We start from the raw sequence: 25,935 nt of genomic DNA, 5'->3' as shown, positions 1-25,935 counted from the left end.
ATATATCTGTGGCTGATATTTGCACTTAGTTGTATCCTAGCCAGCTGTTTAACAATGCATGCTTATTCTACATTAGAGCGCCATTATTATTTTAAAATGTTGACCTTAAATTTTGAACTGCCTTTGCGTTAACACAGGAAATTTAAAATTACTTTGAGTGAGAATTTCAACTCTTATAGAATTTGAGTGGTTGTAAAATACAAGTTTTAACATATCCGATCATTTTTGAAAAAAAAAATTTCATCAATGGAAACTACCAAAGTTTTGAGATTATGATGAAAACATCTTGGTTAGGAATTGTGTATAGACATTTTAAAGAATAAAATGGGATAGAAAAGTGATGGTTATAGGAACAAGCTAATTTTCTTATGAAAGTGTGGAAAATTCCTTTGTTTATGACATTGTCTCTGCAGCTGATAAGTGGAATGGGAGCCATATAGCTCATGAATTTCCAGTGGAGAAAGTTACATGATATTTGCACAAAATTCAATACTACTTTTTCCTAATACTTTTATTTTGTCTTTATATATATTAAGGCAAAGTAACTTTTCTTTTTTCTCATTAAATTCCATACAGGCACTCTTTTCCCTCTAAATTCCCCTAGGGAATATAATATACTACTATATAAATATATGGTGGGCAAAAGTTGTTTACAGTTGTTCATATGGAAAATAATAATAATTAATAAATAATAACAAAAAATAAACTCTGTCTTGCATACTCACAATCATAAACCTATTAAGTATTATAAATACTTATAATTTTCCTTATGTTCCACAACATGAAAAAGACTAGGAATCATTTGGCTTGTTGAACCATAAATATCAAGTCTTGTTCCAAAACACAGTCATCTCTCTTAATTTCTATAAGGGGATATACATATGAAAAATATTGGCAAAGGAACATGAAATACTACTATACTAGTTGAGCTTCTAAACCCCATTAGAGAATTCTCTGATAAAACAAGTTGGGGTCCTTTATTTCAGTTCAGGGAATAAGAGAGATGCATCATGAATCCATTTGAGATTCAACAGACCTGTGAGAGTTAAACCTCACTCTTCAATTACTGCAGCCACATAGAAAGAGTAGGTACATGAGAACCATGGCACTCACAGTGACTGTTCACTCTCAGTCACATCACTCAGTTGATGTCCGAGAATCTTCTGTTCAGATTAGCATTTCTTCCTTGGTGGTGATGCCTGGGGAAGGGGCAGCGGTGGGGAAGAACATAAACTTCCACAGAAGCATGTGGAATTGACTCCAACGTGTTCTGAAAATTCAAGGAAAATGCATAGTAAGCATTCTTTAAGAACTTTTTATTTTTTTTATTTTTGCATTCTGTTTTGCAGAAATTGGGTGCTGTTATATTCCAAAGTTTTCATCATGATTTTGACTTCTGATTTATACTATAAAATAATATAAAATTAATATTAATTAATTTACTCCGATGCAAATACATTCTCACAATTTCTAATACTAATGAAATAGAAATCCAGAAATGAAGTTTAAATTTTGAGTAGATGATATGAATATTTAAATCAGCAATGAACATAAATACAAACACACATGCATGTGCACGTGTGCACACACACCGCTACCTACTGGGAATTCTGTCTTATGAAAAAATTTAGAATTTTAGTCATTTAGAATAGTTTTCCCCTATAGAACTTTTAGTAAAGATTGGCTGAATTTAAAACATTCCCCAACTTTCAAAGCTTAATGAGATTTTTCTATATTATGAGGTTTTACTTTTTGCCATGTATGTGGGAGGTTGCAGTGTAGTAATGGGTTATGAATTATGTTTTTATATCAGTTTGAAAATAGAAAAGTTATATTCTGTTTTGGATAGAAATGGAAAGGATGGTCCAAGGCAGCCTTCATGTGATCTCATAAATGGTTAGTGAGATAAGTGTGATTTAAAAGGAGCCAACAGAATTGTGTTAATCTGTTATGATGAGACAGTACTTTAGGGAAGTTGCTTTTCTGCAAAACTAATTTTATCAATGAGACACAGGGCAACTGAAGGTCATCTCTAAATGCTCCATAGAAAGAACAAGGAAGAACAAGCAAATGTTACAGGGCCATAATCTTTCCTAATACAGAAGATCCTGTTATCTATGGTGTGCCCTCCATGTCCCACCTGTTGCTGCTGGAGTAGGCATCTTGGGGTGCCATGAGAACAAGAATTTCTGGGCCCCAAGGGAGGATCAGGTATCGTGAAAAAGCTTTGTTGATGATGTGAAATTAAGGGGGTTCCCTTCCAAGGTCCCCTCTCCCTCTATCTCACCATGGAAAGAGTCCCATTTGGTCTTCAGCAGAGCTGGGATTAAAGCCATTGCCTGGAGTCTTCACTCTATATTAAAGCACAGTCTAGTCCAGCATCTGGCTAGCTTAGCTTGTGCTCCAAGCTCCAGTCCATTGAGTGTGGGGTCATGGCCATGCGGCTTCTAGGGCCACATGGCAGGCTAGAGCAGGTCACTGAATAAGCAAGTGCAAGGAAGCAGGAGCAATGCAAGAGGAACAAGAGAGGGAAATTTTCTTTTTTGGGGAATTTTAATTAGGAGCTTAACAAATGAATCCTTCAGGGTTTCATGTCCTTGCAGTGGCTCCACCCCTCTAGGCAATCCATGGTTCCACAGGCTAGAGAGTGACAGGCAAGTGTCTTCCCTATGTCACTGTGCATGCGCCCATTTACCCCTTTGCTTGATCCCTTTCCCAGTATCTGCAGAGAATAGACTGGTGGTTCCTTTATACTGGAGTATAAAGGTGCAGCTTCCAGGTGAAGCTGCCCAGATGACCATGCTTATAATGTCTGGCCTTCCCTTTTATTTTTTCCTATTATTAATAAATTAGCTGTTATGATGGTAACAATAGTACACAGAGCTAGAGCATTTGGATAGGTATTAAAAGTGAAATTGAAATAAAAGATACCATATTACCTTCAGCTCTTCAAACTGAAAAGACATGGAAGAATGCAAATAAGAAAATGTCAGTAAACTCCACCCCTCCACCCCTTTCTCAAAACAAAAACAAATCTGTTATAAAAACAGGATACTTAAAGTTACAGAAAACTCATTCATAAATATAAGTAATAAAGACAGAGATTAATAGAATCTGATTGAAAAATGAAATTGATTTTATTTAAAAATTGTTAACCCCTGCTTGTTCTCTACAGATAGCCAAACAAGCAAATAAGAAACCCAACTGAAACACCCTTAAGAACTTAACAAAACAAAACAAAAAAAACCCACATACACATAAAGACCCTTTTATTGGTTTGAAAATTAAACTTTACTCCTTTTTCCCCCTTTTCATTTATTTTACTCCAAATAGCTAATAGTTCTTGGGAGTTAATGAGTGTTTAGATTCAGAGGGATTAGGACTGCACAGTAGAGCAGCAAAGCATAAGGAATTAAAAAAAAGCATTGTTCACAGAAGACATGTTTCTCTTTAGCATATTAAAGCAGAAGGAAGTCTGAGGGCAGATTGCCCAGTTAATGACTAGATATCAAGACTTTTCCTTGAAGCTAAAGGAATGTTAATGTGTTTTTTATCAGCACTTTCTATGCTTTGGTTGTGATTTTCATAAGTTACACAAAAAGTTCATTGAGATGATCTACAAATAACCCTCCTGCTAGGCACATGTAGTATGCAGCAAGCATGTCAAACTCAAAGGCTAACACGGGCCAAATAAACAAGGTTTAAGTTTATGTGGGCTGCAAAAACAAAAGCTTCAATTTTCGTAGAAACGTAAGTTTATTTCGATAGAGACATGCTGAATACAACGGGCTGAAATAAATGAGTCATCGTTAACATAAAATAATAGAACATTTTAATAAAAATTAATATTTTTTCTTGAATATTAACTTACCAGACACTGAAATCTGCACAAATTAATAAGCATAACGCAAATGAACCTATTTTTCTCGTTCTCTGAAAGCGAAATATTTCCTGTTGCGCACACCAAGCAAGTCAGTGCAAGACTAATGATGTGGCAATCGGCTGCTAAAATATTTGCTGCTCCGATTATCGGAGAGAAATGGTGCGCCTGTGTGTAAGGCGAGTAAGGGAAATGAATGCAACACAATTATAATAATCAGTCATTAGCGAATGTTGTGGTTCGTTATTAATAATTACGTATAACAGGGTATTGTAAAAATTAAATTGCGAAATTTTTATTAAAACGTTTCTTACATACCATTATATTGGCTGGGCTGCAAAAAAATATTTGTTGTGGGGGCTGCATGCGGCCCTTGGGCAGCGAGTTTGACATGCTTGGTGTGCAGGGTTTATACAAGTGTTCTCTCAGAGTACAGCTAAAGCATTTCAATCCTGACAAGTCATAGACTCTACCTTTTGCAAGAGCCAAAATGGTTTTCCAAGAGGCTCCTATATTCTGGCAGTCTATAGAGAATCAAATAAAACTCTATAATTAATTTTTCCCCATTTTTCTCCATGTTGGGGTTTTTGTAGATGGGAATGCTTTTATAATTATAAGCAAGGAGAAAGCTCCATTTGATTTTCGCCCTCATTTATTATTATTATTATTATTTTTAGTAACGGGTTGAGTGCAAATGTATGCTGGGTGCTACACTAGGTACCAGGAAAACGATGGAGAATTCACAATTTTGATCTCTCAGTGGGTATTGGGAAACAAGAAAAGAGCACAATGTGGCAAATGCTTGCTAACGGATACCTCTCTTCTGTACCTAAAGAGGCAAGAGACTTGTTTGTAAAAGTAATTAATAGAAGTGTGTGCGTGTGTGTGTGTTTGATGGGGAGTGCTAAATGTAGGAACTGTGTTTTCAGAATACATATTTCTTACAGGAATCTAGACTCTTGAGTACTGCACCCTCCAAATGGGCCTAATTCTTCATTGGTTCTCTAACTTTCCATCAGATTTCTTTGCTCCTTAACATTGTGACTGTCACAAAAAATTGTGCACACTCCTCTTAGTACCAACCACCAACTGGCACTGTCTTCTTACCCTTTAGTTTAAATTTCCAAGATAGGAATTTAATCCCCCTTGGGTTAGGTCAGTATCCCTGACCTAATTATTCATGTCACTGACCATTTCATGACCTTCACCCACACAGCAGTGTTTATGTTGCAAAGAAGCAGTAACAGGAACACCTATTTCAAAGGTAAGTATAGAATACTATGGAGGGATTATGTACCAGTCTCAGAGGGTCCGAGAAAGTGCTCCTAAATATAAAGGGTTATCTAGGCTGTGGCCTGACAGACAAGTAGTAGTTAGCCAAACACACAGGTAGAAGAAACATACTATTACTAGAGGCCAGGTGCATGAAATTTGTGCATGGGTGGGGGTTGTCCCTCAGCCCAATTTGCACCCTCTCCAATCTGGGACCCCTTGGGGGATGTCCAACTTCTGGTTTAGGCCTGATCACCGGCAATTGGACATCCCTCTCACAATCTGGGACTGCTGGCTCCTAACCACTCACCTGCCTGTCTGATTGCCCCTAACCACTCTACCTGCCAGCCTGATAGCCCCCTAACTGCTCCCCTGCTGGCCTGATTGATGCCTAACTGCTCCCCTGCTGGCATGATCATCCCCAACTGCCTTCCCCTGCGGGGCTGCGGGGACTGGGGGATTGAGGCTGGATAAGGCGGGGTTGAGGGGACTGGGCACCGCCATCTTGTGAGGGTGTGGCAGTAAATTAGCATATTCCCTCTTTATTAGATTAGATTATAGACAGAGGAAATGGTAGCAGAAACACCTAGTTAAGTATTATTGGAGCATAGAAGTCCAAAGGATAATGTCTAGACATTAGCCCAGAATGATCTGGGAAGTAATCAAGCCTTTGATCACCATGGCATGATATAACATCTTGTGGAGTTTAGAATTTTTGTGATGGCAGCAAGGGAATAATTAAGTAAATCTTAGGCGAAGTGAACCACTGCCAGCATTTGAGGCTTAAAGACTGGAGATGGGGAAGTTATTCTGTTGATTTAGATTTAAAAAATGATGGTGGTCCTGACTCACATAGTGAGTGACATTAGTGCTAATGAGGACCAAATGTCAAGAATTTGAGATTCACTGGATGTGTGAATAATGTAGAGGAAAAATCCAAAGAGGACAACCAGGTTTCTGGCTTGAGAGATTACCACTTACTCAGCTAAGGAAGGTCAGAGGAGACAGAAAATATTGTTAAGGAATGATGGTGCTGTTATAGAAAAATTTACAAATGAGTTTTTCAACATATTCCTTTGAACAGAAGCTCAACTTTCTGGTACCAAATTTAAGAACCTGTAATTTAAGTACAATATATATATCTGAAAAAAAAAAGATAATTAAAAGTGTTATTTGTCTGGCATAAGTTATTCTCATCTAAGAGAAAAAAAGGTATTGCTATTCTTTGTTACCCATTTTATTTTGGCTTAGGTGTGATAAGCTATTCTGCAACAGAAGAGCATCTGCAAGGATTTTCATTCAATCCTTCTTTCTACTTCCCAGTAATACCTAGCAGGGCTGTGGTGGTGCCAAGATTAGATCTGATTATGAGCTCTCCTGTGTTTCCATGAAACAGCAGAAAAGATTCTTACTACATAGTATGTGCATTTGCAATATACACATTTAGCAAGGAGATAAATTGAACAAAGTTAAAGACAGTTGATCTGCTGGCCTAGATATATTTGATATTCATGTAGTTCTTAGTAGAATGTTCCATGTCAAAATCTGGAAGGCAGCTGGAGAGTCATCTGCTCATATTTGCACTCATTAACAACATAACATAGCATATAGTTTAATAAAATAATAACAAAAATAATCTTCATGTGTCTTTTAAGAGTGCCTCAAAAAATGAATCTTAACTTATATAACTCTTGCCTAATTAAAACTAATTATTAAAATAGCAGTATCCCTTGAAGACATTGTAAAGCAATGCTTTATCTTAAGGAAATGGTAATGTTCTCACTGGTTAAGAGACTAGGAAATGAAAGCTGCACCCAAAAAATAAGCACTTTTAAAGTTGTAGCTCCAAGACCACAGTTGCAGAGCTCACCTAATTGTACACATGAAGGTGTTACAATAAACTGATAGAAGCAGGGAAGGGGTGAGGAAAGCTCATTTGTGGGATTACTGCTAACACAATGGTTTGGGAATGGAGCCAATTATTTTTTTATCCTATGAACTCCCCAATGTGATTACATAATTTTGGACACTGGAATAAATGAAGAACAGGGAGAGATACATACAGGATGCTTTGAGGCCTATAAGCCACACATATACTTACAGTAAATAAGATTAGTAGGCCATACATTTTTCTCTTACTTCAAATCACCTCCCATACATGTTTTACCCTTCAGCCCCAAGGAAGTTCTGTTAATTTACTAGACAAGCTATGGCCCCTTCCTTCTAGAGCATTGGCAAATGACATTATCTTTGCTGGGTGGAATGTGGTATACCACCTGGGTTCCCTTCAGCTCAGCTAAAAATTTGATATAGGTTAAATTGGATTGATTTTCTTCCACTTTCACCCATCCCTAGGCCTATTCCTAACAGAACAATTTTTAATCTCCCTCTGATTCTGAATTAGAGTGGCCTGGAACGTGTGTGCATGAGGTAAACAATTTATCTTTACTTCCTCTGGCTTTCATAATTTCATTTGATATAACATGATTATTAGAAAATTTGAGACTTGTTACTCTGAATATGTTTTTAGTGCTATTTATATTGACTTTGATGAGTTGAACTTCTGGCATGTTCTCATGTTCTTACTCCTCTTACTCCCAAATTTTTGGAAAAGCTGGTTCTAATTTTGTTATTATATTACAGTCTGAAGTGTGTAGGTGAAGTCTAGGAATTCATGGTGAGGTAAGGAGATGAAAGAACTTGTAACAGAAGAACAGAGATTAATGTTGCTACAACAATTGAAATGAAAATCTACAGTTTTACAAGCTCAGCTTTTTTGATATAACTATTACTGCAAGAGAATAATATAATGTGGCCTTCAAAGTCCTTGTTAGCTTCTTGGTTTATATGACAATATAATATTATTTCAGATAAAAGCCCCTGTTCACATTTATTTGTATCTTTCAGAGATTTGCCAATTCAGACAAAATGTCAGGTGTAATTGATATGCAAAATGCATTATTTGTACATCATTCTTAAAATTGTTATGTAACATAGGTCCTTATATTTTCATGTGAGAAGAAGGGCAATAGGTATCTAGGAAAGTAAAATATTGAGGTTAAAAAAAAAAAGCTTTGCAGCCCTAAGCATGATTTAAAAGCATTTCTTCAGGGTCTTGTTTCTTTGCTAAAAGTAATCAATACCAGAATGATGTATCCAATTGAAAATAATGTGTTAGTGAGTTTGGCCTTAAAGTATTTAATGGAAAATGTGATAAAGTCTTTTATTTTTATTGGCATAAATTACAATTTATTTTCTTTCCATCTGAGAAGTATGAAATAGCTTTTCAAAATATTTATGGAAATTATATTTCTCATCATTACATTTTTCTTTTCACAAAGGATATGAATAATGGAAAATAAATGCTAAACTTTGACATTTAATCTAAAAAAACCCATTTCATTTCCTGGATTTAATTAGGAGTGTATTGTAGGTTGTTTCATTAATATCTGCCACATCCTGATAATTGTATATATGTTCCAAAGGAGCAAATTTTACACTCCCAGTGACAGATACTTTTCAGAATAAGTTAGCTAATTACTAGAAAGTCTCTCTCTTTTTCTTCTGTTTCTCTTCAAATCAAAAGATGTGTGGTAGAAAAAGAGATCTGAAGTTTATCTAGTTTTGAGAGGAAACTTCCATTTATTTATAGAAGCCTTAACCCCAAATTAAGATGAAAGGGAGGGGAAGGGCAGGTATTGTTTTGTACAGAACATCATGCTTTCATAGATAGGCTTATATCTGTGTTTTTAGATTTTGCATTATTCATATAGGTCTACACACAGTACAGAAAGTTTGTCACACTCTATCTTTCTTTTGTATATACACTGAATGGCCAGATTATTATGATCTCTGAATGCATAATAATCTGGCCACTCAGTGTGTGAGTGTGTGTGTGTGTGTGTGTGTGTGTGTGTACACACACACACACACACACACACACACACACACACACACTAGAGGTCCGGTGCACAAAATTCATGCATGGGGGGGGGGTGTCCCCAGCCAGCCTGAACCCTCTTCAATCTGGGATCCCTCTCACAATCCAGGACTGCTGGCTCCCAACTGCTCGCCTACCTACCTTCCTGATTGCCCCTAACCGCTTCTGCCTGCCAGCCTGATCACCTCCTAACCAATCCCCTGCCAGCCTGATTGATGCCTAACTGCTCCCCTGCCAGCCTGTTTGCCCCTAACTGCCCTCCCCTGCAGGCCTGGTCCCCCCCAACTGCCCTTCCCTGCAGGCCTGGTTACCCCCAACTGCCCTCCCCTGCAGGCCTGTTTGCCCCTAACTGCCCTCCCCTGCAGGCCTGGTTACCCCCAACTGCCCTTCCCTGCAGGCCCGGTCGCCCCCAACTTCCCTCCTCTTCTGGCCTGGTCACCCCTAACTGCCCTCCCCTGCAGGCCTGGTCCCCCCCAACTGCCCTTCCCTGCAGGCCCGGTCGCCCCCAACTTCCCTCCTCTTCTGGCCTGGTCACCCCTAACTGCCCTCCCCTGCAGGCTTGATCACCCCCAACTGCCCTCCCTTGGAGGCCTGGTCCCCCGCAACTGTCCTCTCTGCTGGCCATCTTGTGGCGGCCATCTTGTGTCCACATGGGGGCAGGATCTTTGACCATATAGGGGCAGCCATCTTGTGTGTTGGAGTGACAGTCAATTTGCATATTACTTTTTTATTAGATAGGATATATATATATATATATATATATATATATATATATATATATATTAGAGGCCCAGTGCATGAATTCATGCATGGGTGGGATCCAGCCTGCCTGCTGGTCGAACTCCTGGTCAAGGGGACAATTTGCATATTAGCCTTTTATTATATAGGATATACACTGAGTGGCCAGATTATTATGCGTTCAGAGATCATAATAATCTGGCCACTCAGTGTATAGTTAGTTAAATTGGTGGTGTTTTTCCCCAATTATTACTTCTTAAGAAGCAATTTTTTTTGTTATTAGATATATCTTTAATTATTTACCATTTTGCTTTTAGTGCTACATAGAGGGTAGTAGTGTGGAATTGCAGTTACTATACAAACTTTGGGGTCAGAGGGGTTTGAGTTCATTCATAGCTTTACCGCATATTAACTGTTTTAACTAAGACCAAGGACTTACATTTTAAATATATTTCCTATCTCATTTGTATAGTGGTGTAATAGAAGTATATATATAGAAGTATATAATAGAAGTATATGTGATAATAATCACAATCTATATATATATATATATATATAGATTGTGATTATTATCACATAAAAGTATCCTAATATATAAAAACCCAGGGTCTGTAACATCCAAAACTACCAAAGGCTCAACCAACCGGAAGTCAGTGCTGGGTTGCCATGGTAACCCAGCACTGACTGCCCGCCACTGTGAGCACTGCAACCCAGCACTGACAGCCAAGGGGGCTGTGGATCAGGCCCGAAGAGAGACCTAGAGACAGAAGCAGAGTCTGATCTGTAGCCTCCATGGCAGCTGTTGATCAGTCTTTGTCTCTTTCTCTCGGGCCTCCCAGGGGACTGCTGATCAGCCCCGCCTCTCTGATCAGGCCCATTGATAGGCCCGGAGATGCTGACTGGCATAGAAGCCAACCAATCAGAACCAAATCTGAGTGAAGTGCGAGGAGCCAATGGCTGCCTAGGAGTCAGAGCTTTTGATGCTGATTGGCATAGAAACCGACCAATCAGAACCTAATCTGGGTGAACTGTGAAGGCAGAACCTAAGGTGAACTGTGAAGGCAGAACCTAAGGTGGGGGCTGAGGAGGGGTTTTAAGGGCAACAGCTGTTTGGTGTAAGGTGTAAGAAAGTGGTTCAATTTTTTAATGACCGGTTTGGCAGTATAGTACATATGGCTGGCTATCAGTCCAGATATAGGGATTATGTATTTTTGTCTGCCAAGAGCATCTTTTCCTGCTGAAAAAGGCTTCCTCCCCCCCCCCACCCCACCCCCCGCCATTTAAGCAATCCATCCTATATAATCTATCTATACTACTAAAAGGGTAATATTCTAATTAGACTGGGTCGACCAGGCATCTTCTGGACGTCCGACTTCCTTCCGGACAAAGCCATGGTGGTGGGGGTCAAGGCAGAGGCCGTTAGGGGTGATCAGGCTTGCAGGGGAGGGCAGTTGGGGGCAAGATCTGGCTGGCATGGGAGGGCAGTTGGGGGCAACCAGTCCAGCAGGGGACGGCAGTTGGGGGTGAGATCAGGCCGGCAAGGGAGGGCAGTTGGGGGTGGGATTAGGCCGGCAAGGGAGGCCAGTTAGGTGTGATCAGGCAGGCAGGTGAGTGGTTAGGAGCCACCGGTCCCAGATTGTGAGAGGGATGTCCAACCGCCAGTTTAGGCCTGATCACACAGGGATCAGGCCTAAACTGGCGGTTGGACATCCCCCAAGGGGTCCCCATTTGGAAAGGGTGTAGGCTGGGCTGAGGGAACCTCCCCCCTCCCCCGGGCATGAATTTTGTGCACTGGGCCACTAGTATTAAATACAATTATGCATTTAGCTCATAAAGCCTGGTAAGTGTTACCTACAACACACTTTTTTTGGCTTTCTGTTTTGTAATATACTGGAGATATATAGTGGAAAATCCATAAAAGTTTTTCAGTGAATTTATTTACTCACTAATGCTTCTGATTAGTTTGGGGAAGAGACAATGAAATGTTCTAAAATCCTAGCTTTATATTTTAAGCATATTCATGGGTTCATAGCTTAGGTAAGTGAACATTTAGTATAAATGTTAAGGAAAGAAAATAACTCAATTTGATTCACATATTTGTTGTAGCTTTAATATACACAGAATGCTTTATAAGGCTGTCTTTCCTTCAGGAATTATAGCCTACTGCTGGTAACAGAGAGAATAGCCAAACCAGTATTAACTTGACTCTGATTTCGTGAACTGTGGTGTCATGCAAGTGCTGTAGTACTTTAAAGAATGAGGAAAGGCATTCTTGGTGTAGGATGGGGATAGGGAAGAGGGGAGGATAATGTGATACCTTAACTAACTCTTGAAAAAAATCCCTAGGATCATTTGCAAGCACAGATGGGAGGTGCTAGAGGAAAGAGGATGTTCCCTAATTGAATTATGTGTGAACAACATTATAGCTGGAGAAAATTAAGACATTTTCATCAGACAACGAACAGTCTAGTTCAGTGGTCGCAAACTCATTAGTCAACAGAGCCAAATATCAACAGTACAACGATTGAAATTTCTTTTGAGAGCCAAATTTTTTAAACTTAAACTTCTTCTAACGCCACTTCTTCAAAATAGACTTGCCCAGGCCGTGGTATTTTGTGGAAGAGCCACACTCAAGGGGCCAAAGATCTGCATGTGGCTCGCAAGCCGCAGTTTACCGACCACGGGTCTAGTTTAACTAACAATAAGAATATGAGGAAAGAAGTAGTGAGCCAGAAAGTTTGAAAGAGAGGTTGTAAGTATTTTGTAGGGAGTCTTAAATGTCAGGGTGAGACTTTGTACATAATTTTGTCTGTGGTTGGGATTCTTTGGAAGCTCCCGATCAGCGTTGCAGTTTAGAACCTGTGAGGATTTTGTGGGAAATGTTAGGGCAGAGAGGGACTTGAAAGTGGAGAGATCAGTTAGGTTCTTACTGTAGGGCAGAAGGTAATGAGTGCCTGAACCTGGGAGATAGCAATAGGGATGGAAAGAAGAGGGGTGATATGAGAAATGCACAGAGATGGAACTTGCAGTGCCTGGCTACTAATTGGATGCAAGAGGTGAGGATGAGGGAAGAATCAAAGATGCCTAGGTGACTGGGTGGTACCATAGACAGGATTAGAATTCAACAGGAAGCTTTGGTTTTTAATGGAGGGGGAAATGGTGAGTTTGGTCCAGGAAATATTGAGTTAGTGGTATAAGTGTGAAGCAAGCTCTAACATATGAATCTAAATATCAAAAGAAAAGTAATTGCTAGAATAGAAGTTAGGAATTTTCAGCATAATGGTGATAGTTAAAACCAATGGCATTTATGAGATTGCTAAAGCAGAGAAGAGACTGGGCAAGGAGATACCCTGGGGATACACTTACATTTAGAGAAGGCAAAATTATAAACTACTGAAGGTGATCAAATTATAGTTTGGTACAATTGGTAAATTGAAAGGAAATGCCAAACTTTTCTTATGCCTTGCTCTTCTAGCAGCTTCCTCTAATGCTAATCCACAGAAAATTCATCCATACATAATAAGATGATAGAAAAATGAGAAAATGAAAGTGTTTTTGAGTCTCATTGATAAATTAGTGAAACATCTTTCTCAAATACTTGATATATAAGTAGAGCAAATAATAGAGGATTAGGTTTATGAGTATATATGATTGTATTGAGAAAACATGACTAAATTTAAGTGAATTTCTTCTACTTTTGTTGCCTGCTTCTTTGATCATTGGTTAATTGTAAATCATCAGGCTACAGTAGTGCTAGTGTGAACACTCATTAAAAGTATATAATAACATTTTAAAATGTTCATTTCTGTAAGGTTGTAATACTTGTTGAGATTAATAGAAAAACACTGGGATAGTTTTTATTAATTTCAGAGAGGAAGGTAAAGGAGAAGAGAGATAGAAATATCAATGATGAGAGAGAATCATTGACTGGCTCTCTCCTGCAAGCTCCACACTGGGGATCGAGCCCACAACCCGGGCATGTGCCCTGACCACGAATTGAACCATGACCTCCTGGTTCATAGGTCAATGCTCAACCATTGAGCCACATCAGCTGGGCAAAACACTGGGATTTTTTTCTTTATCAGACTTGGGAATTAACAATTAAACTAAATGTTATACATTGTAATAAGCTTTAAGTGGATGGCTCTAAGTATCTTTATAGAGTATAGCAAAAAAAGTGAAGACTTATTTAAATACTTAAATCATTTTAATATATAAGAATTATACTCTGGCCTGGCCAGAATGGCTCAGTGGTTGAGTGTTGACCTATGAATCAGGAGGTCATGGTTTGATTCCTAGTCAGGGCATAGGTTGCCGGCTCCATTCCCAGTGTGGGGTGTGGCAGGAGGCAGCAGATCAACGATTCTCATCATTGATCTTTTTATCTCTCCCTCTCCCTTCCTCTCTGAATCAATAAAAATATGTTTTTAAAAAAGTATTATACTCTGGGAAAATATTTGTTATTAATGATATGTTTTTTAAAATATGAAAACATGAATTAACTTTATATGCAACATATTTTCTTAGCCACAAAAATAATTATATCCACCTTAATTACTTTGTTAAAAAGAAAACCATTAAAACTTTTATTCTCTAAAAATCTTAGGGATTAATAAACAAATTGAACTCTTATTTTTATTAGAAACTGTCTTGTAAAAGTAATTTATTTCCACAGTTTCACTTCTGAAAGGGAAATTGTACCCTTTGTTTACCTAATATTTATAAATTTTGTTTCATCTATATTAAATAATATGATTATTTATAGCAGTAGAAAAATGTGATTATTTATAATTGGAAGATATTATTTGAATGGCCTATGAAGATATCTGTTTTGTTGGTTTATTCCTTACCTAATAAAAAATATTTTATTGTTCCTGTTAGACAAATTTGTTTACTATCTTAAAATAAACATCTATGACCCCATAGTATTGTTGAAGAGCTGTATGTCTGAGATCTGGATTTGCATTTACCTCATTTTTAGTTGACCTACATATGCCCAGTACATATCCATAGACTTACATGTAATTATGTTTGAGATTTAAATAGTAGAAATGGTTAGGGGTGACCCATGAATAGAACTCTATTTTTATTATTTACTTTTTTATTGTTAAAGCTATTATATATGTCTCCTTTCCCCCCATTGACCTCTCCCTGGCCTTTCCCACCCCTCACCACATGCTCTCACCCCCTACTGTCTGTGTCCATGGGTTATGCTTATATACATGCTTACAAGTCCTTTAGTTGATCTCTTACCCTCCCCCCTCCCCTGCTTTCCCTCTGGGGTTGGACTAGACCACCAACTTACACCATTCACAAAAATAAACTCAAAATGGATAAAGGACTTAAAGGTAGGACAGAAAACCATAAATATCTTAGAAGAATTTATAGGCAGCAAAATATCAGACATGTGTCATAGCAATATCTTTACAGATACAGGTCCTAAGACAATGGAAACGAGGGAGAAAATAAACAAATGGGACTACATCAAAAAGCTTCTGCACAGCAAAAGAAACCATCAACTAAATGACAAAAGAGCCCACTGCATGGGAAAACATATTTACCAATGTTATATCCGATAGGGGTTTAATCTCCAAATTTATAGGGAACTCATACCACTTAACAAAAGGAAAATAAACAATCCAATGAAAAAATGGGCAAAGGACCTAAATAGACACTTTTTGAAAGTGGAAATACAGAAGGCCAAGAGACATATGAAAACATGCTCCAACTTCACTAATCAATGGAGAGATGCAAATCAAAATGACAATGAGGTACCATCTCACACCTGTCAGAATCTCTATCATCAACAAATCAACAAACGACAAATGGGAATGCAGACTGGTGGAAAACAGGATGGAGTTTCCTCAAAAATTAAAAATGGAACTCCCATTTGACCCAACTTCTAGGAATATACCCCAAGAAAGCAGAAACACCCATCAGAAGGGACATATGCACCCTGTGTTCATAGCAGCACAATTACAATAGCTAAGATTTGGAAACAATCTACCATAAGGGCCCATCAGCAGATGAGTAGATTAGAACTCTACTTTAGATGTAAATTCTTAAAAATTTTATTTGTTTTGTGTTGTAGTTCAGAGAATGTGGAATTTGTATAAGATGTTGCTGTCAATTAAAAGAAAACTTATTAATTGAATATTTCAAGGCTTGTTTTTTTTGGTTTACGTTGTTCATGATACATAATGGTTATTTATTTAGTTTCCTTATAAGATTGTGATGCAGATTTTGACTTAGGGGGCCATGTGGCAAGTGTGTTTTGGTAAGAGCTTTGGTAGTCTCATTTTCTGGCCCTGCGGAATTGGGCAGCTTCATCTCTTAAATTCCTGGCACCCATGCTGTGTTCTGTTAAACTGTGGCAGTTGTCTTAGTTTGGTTCTCATTACCATGTACTTCTCACCTTTTTTGCCTTTCTAACGCCCAGTCATATTTTAGTTCTTGGCACTTGGGGTATGTGAGGCAGTGTAGTTTAGTAATTAAGAGGATGGTTTCTTGGGCCAATGCCTGACTCCTCCACTTGCTAGATGTGTGACTCTTCCATGCCTCCCTTCTCTTATTTTATTTATTTATTTTTCTTCCATTTTTAAAAATTGTCTATAGTTTTACATATGTCTCCTTTTTCCCCAATTGACACCCCCCCCCAGCAATTCCCACCCTGGGCAAGCCCTCATTGCCCCAGTGCCTGTGTCCACTGGTTATGTGCTGGGGTTCTTGTCCCAGCATTATGAAGGGTTTTCAGCAATCTGGAGAAAGGAGCTGCATGTAGATTCAATAAGGAGTCCAAGGACGAAAGATAATTTTGGAAGGCATTGGGGGTCAGAGGAGCTTCTGCTAAAGGAGCTAAAGACTTCCTCCTTGACTCAGGATCCCGTGCTATTTATTAACACAATTTGTCCTAAGGCAAGGTGGAGACATATACTTCAAAGGGTAAGGTTTCAAAGGGTAGGGTTTACAGAAGCATTGTCAGATTTAGGAATAGCCTACAGCTGTTCAGGTGTTTGGTCAACAGGAGGCAATAACATGTAGATTAAAATGCCCTGAGCTGTCTGGCAGAAAGCAATCCTATTTAGGTTTGGGGGAGATGCTTTTTAGTCATTTCACATGATTCATCCCTACTTACATGCTGGAATTGACTTCTGGCAGTTATGCTAATATGCATGCATACAAGTCCTTTGGTTGCTCTGTCCCCGAACCCCTCCTCCCCACCATTTGTCTCTGGATCTATTCTTGTTCTTCAAATTATGTTGATCATTATATCCCACATATGAGTAGGATCATGTGATATTTATCTTTCTCTAACTGGCTTATTTCACTTAGCATAATGCTCTCTCTCCAGTTTCATCCATGCTGTTGCAAATGGTAAAAGTTCCTGCAAATGGTAAAAGTTCCTTCTTTTTTATAGCGGCATAGTATTCCATTGAGTAGGTGTACCACAGTTTTTTAACTCACTCTTCTGCTGATGGGCACTTAGGCTGTTTCCAAATCTTAGCTATTGTAAATTATGCTGCTGTGAACATAGGGGTGCATATATCCTTTCTGATTGGTGTTTCTGGTTTCTTGGGATATAGTCCTAGAAGTGGGATTACTGGGTCAAATGGGAATTCCATTTTTACCTTTTTGAGGAAACTTCATACTGTCTTCCAGAATAGCTGCACCAGTCTGCATTCCCACCAGCAGTGTACAAGGGTTCCTTTTTCTCCACATCTTAACCAGCACTTGACATTTGTTGATTTGTTGATGATAGCCATTCTGACAGGTGTGATATGGTATCTCATTATTGTTTTGATTTTATCTCTCAGATGATTAATGAAGTTGAGCATGTTTTCATATGTCTCTTGGCCTTCTGTATGTCCTCTTTTGAAAAGTGTCTGTTTAGATCTTTTGCCCATATTTTGATTGGATCATTTATCTTCCTTTTGTTAAGTTGTATGAATTCTCTGTAAATGTTGGAGATTAAACCCTTATCTCAAATATCATTGGCAAATATGTTCTCCCATGTAGTGGGCTCTCTTGTTGTTTAGTTGATGGTTTCTTTTGCTCTGCAGAAGCTTTTTATTTTGGTGTAGTCCCATTTGTTTATTTTTTCCTTAGTCTCCATTGCCCTGGGAGCTGTGTCTGTAAAGATATTGCTACAAGCCGAAACCGGTTTGGCTCAGTGGATAGAGCGTCAGCCTGCGGACTGAGGAGTCCCAGGTTCGATTCTGGTCAAGGGCACGTACCTTGGTTGCGGGCACATCCCCAGTGGGAGGTGTGCAGGAGGCAGCTGATCCATGTTTTTCCCTCATCGATGTTTCTAACTTTCTATCCCTCTCCCTCCCTCTCTGTAAAATATCAATAAGATATATTTTAAAAAAAAGATATTGCTACAACATATGTCTGCTATTTTTCTGCCTATGGAGTCTTGTAGGATTTTTATGGTTTCCCACTTACATTTAAGTCCTTTATCCATTTTGAGTTTGTTTTTCTGTATGGTGTAAGTTGGTGGTCTAGTTTCATTTTTTGCATGTATCTGACCAAATTTTCCAGCACCATTTATTGAAGAGACTATCTTGACTCCATTGTATGCTTTTTCCTCCTTTGTCAAATATTAATTGAGCATAATGGCTTAGGTCTATCTCTGGGTTCTCTGTTCTGTTCCATTTGTCTATATGTCTGTTCTTGTGCCAGTAGCAGGCAGTTTTGAGTACCGTGGTTTGGTAATATAGCTTGATATCTGGTATTGTGATCCCTCCAACTTTCTTCTTCTTTCTCAGGATTGCTGTGGCTATTTGGGTTCTTTTTTCATTCCAGATGAATTTTTGGAGAGTTTGTTCTAGATCTTTGAAATATGCCGTTGGTATTTTAATGGGGATTGCATTGAATCTGTAGAGTGCTTTGGGTAGTATGGACATTTGAATGATGTTGATTCTACCAATCCATGAACATGGTCTATTATTTTTCATATAGTACTGATAGCAATAATAACTCACAGGGTTGTTTTAAATGAGTTAATACACATCAGTTAACTAGTAAATATTGTAGCATGCAGTTGGCAATCAGTGTTAATGAGTTGGTTTTTTGTTTTTCTGTTCTGTTTTCTCCTTTTCTATATTCACTGATGTCACTTCCTCTAGGAAACCTTCCTTGATCTCTGGAGGTTGAGTTAGGGCAACACTATTATACCTTGCCTGTTTCCTCATCTTGGACTCTCTTTAAAAACAAAGGCTGTGTCTTTCACCTTTAAATTCTAAGCGACTAGAATTGAGCATGCTATATGGAAGGTACTCATATTTGTTCAATGAGCATTTTAATTAGCGGGATTTTGGAGATATGTGCTATTGTGTGGTGATTTTTATTAACATAATAATAACCTCTACATAAATGACCAGGCAAGTTGTAACAGAAGTCATGGAACTGAAAAGCCCGAGACCAAGATGCTAAGATTTTGGAAACTTGTGGTTTATTTATTCTGTAGTGAGCTTCAAGAAAATGCTCTTGGCCCTAGATGATTTGGCCCAGTGGATAGATCATCAGCCTGCAGACTGAAAGGTCCTGGGTTTGATTCCAGTCAAGGGCACATGCCTGGGTTGTGGGCTTGATCTCCAATAGGGGGTGTGCAGGAGGCAGCCAATCATGATTCTCTCTCATCATTGATGTTTCTGTCTCTCTCTTCCTGTCCCTTCCTCTCTAAAATCAGTAAAAATATAGTTTGTTAAAAAGAAAAGAAAATGCTCTTGGATAGGTGTACAAGGTTAGGGTAGGGTCCATGGGATGAATGGAAGGATCACACTTCGTTAACTCTGTTTTATGCAATATCTCCTGATTCATTTCTGTCTCATCAACTTATTTCTGCTGATGTTGTAGCAAGGAAACTCAATAGTAAAATAGGCTTACTTTGATGGAGAGATGCAGACACCCATACACCTCTCCACAGCTGTAGCTCACTGTTTAACATGCTGAGCTGCTATGGCTTCTGTCTGTGTTTCTCAAGTAGAGAACATATGGGGTCAGAAAGGAGTCATAATAGATTTCACGAAAGGAGGCAGACTTAGGGAGGGATGGATAACTGACAATCTAGAAGCTTTATGAATATTTAAAGTTTATGGTCATTGTATCCATTTCTAAATAACATTCTAATTTGTTCCATTTTTGTTATTGATATTCAACAGATCTGCATTCCATTATTTCTATCCTATGTCTGTGGGTTACTAACTTAACTCTCTATTCTTAATACATCTTATGAATTCTGCCTATGTCTCCTGGGTTACTTGCCAATATATTATGTATATTGAACACACAGAGTGTATCTATCCTATTTGTTTCTTGTCTCTGTAGCAGATTGAAGATTCTCAGTTAAAACAGCAAATACGCATTGCATGTGTTATCATTAGGCTAACCATATGTCCTGGTTGTCCCAGAGAGACTGGTGTACACCTGTTGTCCTGCAGTCATCCCTAAGAGTATTCTCTTTCATTCTCAAAAGTGTCCTGATTTGGTTGATAATGCATATAGTCACCTTAGCATTAATCCACCATCTGCTACTTGTAGAACTATGTAAATTGAGGTAAGTTATATAATATCCCATCTATAACATAAGTGGATTGGCTGTTATTTGTAAAGCCCTTGCCAAATCTAAGATTCTTTGACATTTATGAGAAATATTTAAAGCTTTTTACTTTCTTGAGTCTATTCACATGATTACTACCCTGAAGACAAGTGCATTTTCCCATTAAAAATAGATCTAAATAGAAGTTGAATATAAATATATGCATTAACTGCTTTGAAATGTGTGAAATTACAGTTTTAATTTATACTTGGGGCGACATATCTGAGACACTGTGACTGTCGACTTAAAAGTTGAAAAACTAAAAGCACTTTTATTAACTTCTTTTTAAATGGAGTATATTAAAGGCTTTGAAATCATTGTATGTGGTTTTAAAAATATTTTACAGCTGTGTGTTCAACCTATGCATATATTCCTTTTCTGTACATTGAATTAAATAGTTGGCAAGGAATACTGGTTTCTGAGGAGGTAATGATTTTAGTTTTCATGATGATATATTTCCAGGTGTTCCTGAGCCAGTTCTGTAGGATTTTGAGAAAAATGGGAATTAAAGCAAATCAGATCTCTAGCAACAGATTTGGTTATCACCTATAGAGAAAAAAGAAAAAATGCATCATTGTGTGAATTGTTCTAGAAGGGTTAGTGTGGATGTGGAGGGAAGGGAAGAAAAATCTGGATAGCGTTTCTGTTTTGCTGGTCAGTTATTCCTTGGGTCTTTCAAGACTGATCACTAAAAATTTTACAGTAGAGTAACTGGGTGTGCTCCCCCCTCAACAACAACAAAATCTTCCAGAATATATGGGTATCTGAATTGTTTTTAGAGCAACATTGCTTATTTCAGAGTGTGTGTGTTTTTTATGGCTAGAAAATTCCATGGCTGGGTGTTGAGTTTGGTGAACAGACTGTGGGAAGACAGATTTTGTCTTTTGGAATTTGGCACTTATGATGTGATCCAGTTTAAAAAGGATGGGATTAATACATTTATTCATTATTCAGGTCTCCCTGCACCCTGCCTAGATGATCTGATACTACTGGGCTACTTGGCAGCGGGGGTGGGGGGGTGGAGGGTGGGGGGTAGGGGGAAGGCTGAGAGTTGGGGGATGGTACTGCCAGCTTGCTGGGTACCACAATAATTTTAAAAATATCAAGAAATTTGATAGGTGATTAAATAACTTGGCTTCATGGAAACTTCCTCATTTTTGTAGGTTTATGAAGAGATGAGCCATGAAACTGTATTGATCTGTGTATTATTGGCAGTTTCTAGGAATTGTTCTAAGTATAGTAGATGGCAACACTTGGCGCTTAAATGTATTAGGGAACTTACCACACTATCGTTTTATAGTTATGTATATATCTGTCTTTTCCTCCTTACTTGGTTATAAAATTCTTGAGATAAGGAACTGTATTTGCCAAGATTCTTAACATTATGGCTCATGGTACTTACTCAATAAATATTTCTTTAATTGTATGTTAATTATAATGCACATAGCAAAGTATTTATGATCTGTAGATTACCATCTATGAAAGCAGGAAGTAGCTAAGTATCGCCATGCTTGTATGACATATCATGATGAGACTATTAAGGAAATAAAAGAAAAGAAAATGAGCGTGCTTATTTTTGTTGATGGTTTTTTGTTGTTGTTTGTTAATCCTCAACTGAGGATTTTTTTCCATTGATTTTTTTTTTTTTTTTTTTTTTTTTTTTTTTAGAGAGAGGGAAGGGAAGGGGAGAGATAGAGAGAGAAACATCGATGTGAAAGAGGCATATCGATTGGTTGTCTCCTGCTCGCACCACAGTGAGGGCCAGGAATTGAGCCTGCAACTGAGGTATGTGCCTTCACTGGGAATCCAGCCTGAGACCCTTCAGTCTGCAGGCTGGTACTCTAACCACTGAGCAAAGTGGCTAGGGCAAGTGTGCATGTTTGCACACATGTTCTTTCACAGGCCTGAATCTTTAAAATAATCATATGCTTTGCTCCCACCTCTACCCTGCAGGAGACAAGTTTTCTCCTAGTCTAACTTGCACTGCATTAACAGCTGCCATTGACTTGTTTGCTTCTGGGCCTTTGGGAAGCTGCTCACTAACTCCCTTGGGGATGTTGAGGGGAGGAGGGCAGGAGAAAGGTGAGTGTTTGCATCATTCTGTGGCAGCCTCAGGGGTTCATTCAAGAGCCTTAGTGGCTTGCAGTGGTGAGAGCAGTGAACAGCCCTCCACATGGAAAGACATCCCAATTAAAGCATTTCATTTCCTTCATTCAGCAAACTTTTATTATGAACCCACTGTGTGTAAATAAATGGCTCTGTTTAGATAAAGAATAGAAATCTGAATATTTCACTCTGACTTGGGAGGAAATTATAAATCAATGGATAAAATATAAAATGAAGCCCAGAGGAGGGCAGGCTGATTTAAATCATCATTTGGGATGCTCGTTGGAGTAAAATTCCCATGTGTGATGAACTCTTTACTTTTCTAATAGTACGCCTAATATTTCTTTATGTCTGCATGATTTTGCCCTTTATTTTTGAGCAAAACAGACAGTTCCTTTTATGCTCCTGTATATTTTTGTTATACTGTGGAAGTATTATTGTCACCTCCCATAACTTAACTTTAAAGTATGTAATATAGTGTCTGTGTTTTAAATGAAGGTGATATGTCTTCTACTACATGCATGTAAAGTAAGGAAAGGATCATTTTGATTCTCGGAGTATATTACCGATTTCATTTCTTTCAGTCTGTTTTATAGTTAACAAGCTAAAACAAAGTATTTGGCCGAGTTGATGATCTTTTCCCTTAGGAGAGATCTTGGAGGTAGAAGGTGTACCTTGATTTATGTGAAGGTCACCAGTTTACACTGAGTATGTGGAGAAGGGAGGCAGTCAGACATGCTTGGCTGCATCGAGACAGGAAAAGTCTTGGGTTTATGGCCAGAGCAGCTTTTGGTATCTCTGAAGTTAGAATGAAAGCTTGTATGACTTGGAGTGAGAAAAAAGTTTTTCAGCAAGATCATTAATAACGTGGGACTCGGCTTTTCAAGTTACAATTAGCTGCTCAACAGCTGTGACCTTCAAGAGCTACTCGTTATTGTTGTGCCTGATTTTTCACTCCCACTCTGAGCTCTTTTCAGAAATAGTTTCTCTGACATCATTGACCCTGGGTCAGCATGAGAAATGGCTCGTCAAGCACTCATGTGTAAGTCTTGTTTCTGCAGGATGCTGTTTGTGTGTGTGTGTGTGCGCGCGCGGCTGTGTCTAAGGAAATCAGTGCATGTTTAATGTCTCATTATAAATCCAGCTATTTGGTCAGATCCCAGTTAGGATGTGATGCCTGTTCAATGAAAGGGCGCTCCTGGGAGTAGCAAGAGGATTTAGTGGCCTCAACAACAGAGTAAAACTGATGGTAACACAGGCTCGATTTTATATAGATGTTTCAAAAAAACGCTCTTGGTACACATGCTTGCCAAACTCTGTCATGCACTGTGTAGCATCTCAGCGGATCAGCAGGGATTTTCAACATGCTGTGTGTTTGGCATACACTGCAGCCCAAGGAGAAAGTGGGGATTAGAGCAACTGTAGTGAAGTATGAAATGAAAGCTCAGCTGGAGAAGGAGGACTAGATTATGTTCAGCTTCTTTGCCTTAGTTCCTTAAGAACATGGGGCTCTCAGGAAAAAGGGATCTGCTTTCTCAAGGTGTAGTTCATCATCTCTACATTCTGAAAGGAGGCTTAATTAGGAAAAAACTATGTGTCATGAAACAAAGAATGAGCAAATCGACAAGAAGGTTGATAGAATGTGTTATCAATAAGGACTTTTCTGGCCAATTAGGTCTCGGAATTAAATCTGTAGTCTTTGGGAAGTCTTGTCAGTGCCATGCTTATATGATGAAGCTTTCAACATGCGGTCTTGGCAGTTTCAACCTAAGCTTTCAAACATGTGAAGTCATCTTGATGTGGTGAATGGAACCTCTGGGTATAGGACAAGGCGTTCTGGCATCTACTTCTGACTCATTTCCTTCCTAGCCACGTGATCCAGGGCAGAGACAGGACCTCTGCCCTGTGTGCTTCTGAGTTCTGTTTGTGAAAACGATGGGATTAGGTTAGAGTTGAAAGCTATGTCAGATTCTTGGGAAACTACAATTCTTGGAATTGTAATTATTTCTCTTACTCGGTTGGCGCATTTGTACTTCCCTGTCACGTTCATTTTAACTTTCCTCACTAGAGCCACTATTACTAGCCTCCGTGACCTTAGCTTCTCTACCAACACTATGATTTGTTTGCCATTTCTTTTTAAAAAAAAATATATTTTATTGATTTTTTTACAGAGAGGAAGGGAGAGGGACAGAGAGTTAGAAACATCAATGAGAGAGAAACATCGATCAGCTGCCTCCTGCACACCTCCTACTGGGGATGTGCCCGCAACCAAGGTACATGCCCTTGACCAGAATCGAACCTGGGACCTTTCAGTTCGCAGGCCGACGCTCTATCCACTGAGCCAAACCGGTTAGGGCTGTTTGCCATTTCTTATATTACGTGTTAGGTTATCTATTTTTTTTTTTTTTTGTGTGTGTGTGTGTTTTATGTCCCTGTTCATGAATTTTCTAAGAGTAAGGTTTCTAAAGTATGGCTTTGTATTCAAATATCCAGTAAGGTTCTCTTAAAAAAATAACTTCATAATGATGAATTGAAACCATCATTGATACTTTTAGCAAAAAAGTAGTTACAGATGAACAACAACTACAGCAATAGCAATAGCTTACTAATTTAAAATGTACTACGTACCGGGTATACTTTTTAAGCACTTTACATATATTAACTTATCTCATCTACATAACCAACCTATGAGGTCGGCAGCATTATTGTTCCAAGAGGAACGCGAGGCGCAACAAAGCTAAATGACTTGTCCAAAGTCATTGTGGAATTAGGATTTGAACCCAGGCAATCTGCCGCAAAGTCTGAAGTCATTACCACCATGACGTATTTTAAAACAGTCATACCGAGTGGAATACAATGGACTTTCCTCAAGGCCTCTCGGATTCCCATATAGGTTAGACATTAGCATTATTAAACACATTCCTAAAACTGGATGAAATATAGCAAAATCTTGAGGGAGGAAATTTGAGTAAACAGCACAATTGTCCCATTAAATTCATTGAAGATAAACCTGAATTTAATGCCTAGGTTAATATTTTAAAGGATATTTAAAAAAAAGATTTGTTCTGTGCATACTGGAAGTCTGTCACTGATATCTACAAAGGATTAGTGACAGAAAGGGGCATCCTTGGGTGTAGAGAAGAAGGTGAACTACACAGCATTTTATTACTAGACTTTTATCAAAGGTTACATTTGGTATAAGGCAGTGGTCGGCAAACTGAGGCTCGCGAGCCACATGCGGCTCGCGAGTCGCGGTTTGCTGCTCTGTTGACTAATGAGTTTGCCAACCACTGGTATAAGGCATAATCCCACAAAGGAAAACAAAATAGCCACACACCTTCCTTCCCCTCATAATTAGGATCAGCTGGACTGGATGGGGAGGTAATGACCCAGAGGCCT

At 38.6% G+C, this 25,935-nt stretch overlaps 1 protein-coding gene across 39 annotated transcripts in view; it reads left to right on the top strand.

Annotated features, from left to right (window-relative positions):
- The window catches only part of ADGRL3 (adhesion G protein-coupled receptor L3), a 798,149-nt gene that overhangs the window by 316,129 nt on the left and 456,085 nt on the right, over positions 1–25,935 (top strand). The gene's annotated exons all lie outside the window — the stretch shown is intronic.

The sequence above is a fragment of the Plecotus auritus genome (assembly GCF_963455305.1).
Source record: "Plecotus auritus genome assembly, chromosome: 1".
Taxonomy (NCBI): Eukaryota; Metazoa; Chordata; class Mammalia; order Chiroptera; family Vespertilionidae; genus Plecotus; species Plecotus auritus.
Note: the sequence above shows the minus strand (reverse complement) of the source record. Positions and strands in the feature narration are given on the sequence as shown.